The sequence below is a fragment of the Myotis davidii genome, unplaced genomic scaffold (assembly GCF_000327345.1).
Source record: "Myotis davidii unplaced genomic scaffold, ASM32734v1 scaffold520, whole genome shotgun sequence".
Taxonomy (NCBI): domain Eukaryota; kingdom Metazoa; phylum Chordata; class Mammalia; order Chiroptera; family Vespertilionidae; genus Myotis; species Myotis davidii.
In genome coordinates, this window is record NW_006292908.1 from 556,277 (window position 1) to 559,957 (window position 3,681).

The 3,681-nt window shown below is 50.8% G+C and overlaps 1 protein-coding gene across 1 annotated transcript in view; it reads right to left on the reverse strand.

Annotated features, from left to right (window-relative positions):
* Nucleotides 1-3,681, reverse strand: part of B4GALT6 (UDP-Gal:betaGlcNAc beta 1,4- galactosyltransferase, polypeptide 6) — a 50,057-nt gene that overhangs the window by 5,083 nt on the left and 41,293 nt on the right. The window lies entirely within an intron of this gene.

Sequence of the window (3,681 nt, forward strand, 5' to 3'; positions counted from 1 at the left end):
CTCCCACAACCTCTAGCAACCACCATCTGTTCCCTGTATCTATGAATTCGGTTTCTTTAGATTCCGCATATAAGTGAAGTTAGACAGTACTTGTCTTTCTCTGACAAATGGCTATGTTCTTAAACTTGGATTTTCCTTTCCTTACCTTTCCCTAACTCACAGTGCAAGGACTCTGTCTAACTAAGTTATTCATTTACATGGAGACTGGATTTCTGAGACTGAGGTAGCACCCCTAGACGTGTGGGCCTGAATCATCATTCTGGCCCCAAATGTGTGACTGGGCGCACATGCTGGAGCCATAAAAGGGCCGGGCAGAGAGCACACCGTGCCTGGCCTCTGAAAACCAAGCTGAAGGCAATCTGGCCGGAACCACAGCACAGTGGCCTCAGAGAAAGGGAGAAAGACTTCACGCTTTTGTTGAAGAAACTCTTGCCCCGTTCCCTGTGGGGAGCAGTGCTGTCTGCCGGCCGGGACGACGGAGCGGGCAGCAGAGAAAGCAAGCGTGGCTCTAGTGTGGGCCAAAGGCACCCCAGACAGCGACAGCAGCATGTGCCCCAAAGACAACCAGGGCGTCCCAGGTGACCTCAGGGGGCCCACATGTGGGAGTTAGGATTCTCGTAAGAACACTGGGTGGGGTTCAAGAGGCTCAATAAGCATGTAGGGCACATGTGTCCCCCGCACCAGTTGGATCATCCTCACCCAGGCGCGTGGTCTGGGAGAATCCTGAGATCCGTGGATAGGTTAGGTGTGTGTGTGTGTGTGTGTGTGTAGGTATGTTTATTGACATGTCTGAATAGGCAAGCACTTTAATTCCATTTATTGTTCTGCTTAAGTGGAAACAGCCAACTGGATTATACCCAGAATGGGTAAAGACTAGATGAAATGAAGGCACAATAGACTGAAGAATGGAAAACGGAAGTTCAACAAACGAAAGTCCAGTTGGGTTTATCTTATACCGTCCACAGGGGGAGACACCGACTGAGGCCTTAGCTGTCTGGCCGGAGCCCTCCGAGGGTGGGCATCCTGCTGGGCACAGGGACTGCCTCCGGCTGCGTCCAGGGCTGAAGGCCGCGCTACCTGCCAGACCCCGACCGGCCTCCACCTGAGCTGGGATTCCCGTTTCTATCCAATCTGCAAGATGCCTACCACCCCAGGATTAGTCTCGGTAGATATGAATATTTTATTCATAAGAAATTAGTATTTTCAAGTAAAAAGAGATCATTCAGAATTCTTAGTGTATATGACCTTTATGAAATTCTTCAGTGAAAACCAATCCCACTGGATCCAATCTGACTCTAGCAAGCTGACCCAAATGGTTCCAGAAGTGCTGAGCACCAGATCCGGAACCTGAATGACCCTCCCAGGTAACGCCTGACTTGGAGTTGAGACACTGTCGTATTAGGGAAAGGCTGTCTTATCATTACAACCAGCGAAGCGAGCAAAAGCCATTCTTTTCCTGTTTCAGTGCTGTTTCTCCCGGCCGGGCCACTGCCCCTCTCTACTCTGTTGTCGGGCAGCAGGCAAGCCTGTCGTACAGGAGTCGCCGCCCCTGTTCCGGTGGTTTTCTCTCCTCTCCACTTCCACGAGCCAACGAAAATCGTGGGGTGTCTTTCCCAGAGTAGACTGGCATGCTTTAATGTCAATGTAAGTTTCTGTCACGTATCCCACTGAATGGGAGAATATGTTCACCAATGATACATCTGCTAAGGGCTTAATATCCAAAATTTCTAAAGAATTCATATAACTCAACACCAAAAACACACACACAATCCAATTAAAAAATGGGCAAAGGACCTGAATAGACACTTCCCAAAGAGGACATACAGAAGGCCAAGAGACATATGAAAAGATGCTAATCATCAAAAAATGTAAATTAAAACCACAATGAGCTACCACCTCACACCTGTCAGAAAGGCTGCCATCAATAAATCAACAAACGCTGGTGAGGATGTGGAGAAGAGGGGACCCTCGTGCACTGCTGGTGGGAATGCAGACTGGTGCAGCCACTGTGGAGAACAGTATGGAGTTTCCTCAAAAAATTAAAAATGGAACTCCCATTTGACCCACTGCTGGGTTTACATTCGAAGAAACCCAAAACACTAATTCAAAAGAATATATTCACGCCTATGTTCATTGCAGCATTATTGACAACTGCCAAGACATGGAAGCAACCCAGGTGTCCAAAACATACAAGTGAATAAAGAAGTTGTGGTCCATATACACAACAAAATATCCCCCAGACATAGAAAAGCACAAAGTCTCACAATCTGCGACAGCATGGACGGACCTAGAAGGCATTATGCTAAGAGATATCAGTCAGTCAGAGCAAGACGAACACGGTGTGACTTCCCTCACCTGTGGAATCTAAGCAACAATCCAAACAAACAGATAAAACAGAAGCGAAGTCACAGATACAGAGAACAGGCTGGCGGTGGCCAGAGGGGAGGGGGATCCACAGGACTGGGTGAGAAAGGTGAAGGGACTAAGAAGTACAAACTGGTAGTTACTAAACAGTTGTGGGGTGTACAGTACAGCACAGGGGATACAGCCCACAATATTGCAGTAACTATGTATGGTGCCAGGTGGGGACTGGAAATACCAGGGGGACCACTTAGTAAAGTACCTGATTGTCTAACTACGACGCTATACACCTGACACTAATAGAATACAGAATAATGTAGACTGTAAACTGTTATTGAAAAAAATATAAAAGTTACTGTCACAGCTCCAATGACTGTCTGCATTTCAAGGTAGTTCCGGTTTTTTATTATTAAAAGCTGAGGATCCACAGCTTAGAAAGAAGAGAGGACCCTCCCTGTGCTGAGACGTCCCTGGAAAAGGGGTCGCAGACAGAGGCAGCTGGGGCTCACCCACATGGCAGGCCCAGCGTGGTGACCACACGGCGGCCCCATGGACGCGCCCTGTTCCTCCAGTGAACGGGGAAGCCAACATGCAGAGCACAGGTACCGGCCCACCCCTGTAGCGAAGTGTGAAAACCGGAAGATACACCCACACTTGCTCGGCCGGGGAAGCCGGGCTCCTGCCCCCTCCCCACCGACGTCCGCAGGAGGGAGAAGCTGATGGACACACAACTCTAACCCCAGCTCCCTGTGCGGACAGGCGGGCTGGGGTCGGAGACGCTCCCTGGGCTCGGCACAGTCCCAGAGGCGGACATGCATGACGATAGCGTGTCGGAGACGGGGTTCTGCAGGAAGGCCACCCGGCATCCGGAAGACGGCCGGTACTCACATGTACATGTATTTGTCCAGCTTCGCCGCAAAATGCCGCGGCATCTCTCCGCAGCCGTAGTAGTTGCGGTCGTTTTCGGGCAGGTGGTCCACGTCGTGGAAGATCACGCAGTCCCACGCGCGGTCCCGCGTGGCCTCCCGGAAGCCCACGTTGAAGAGCATGGCGCGGTTGAAGGGCTGCGAGCCGGTCTGCATGGGAGAGACACGGAAAGGCCACGCGGGCCGGGTCGCCTGGCTTTCCTCCCCAGTTTCCTAACGCGGTGCCTCATGGCCAGATAATGAACACATCGGAACCAGCAGCTACAATAGTCCACACTCCAGGGCTTTCCACATCGGGAATCAGCGGCTACAACAGTGCACACTCCAGGGTTCTCAAACACCCACTGAAACTTACGTGCGTTATTTCAGGCTCTGGTAAATTACAAGACCATGG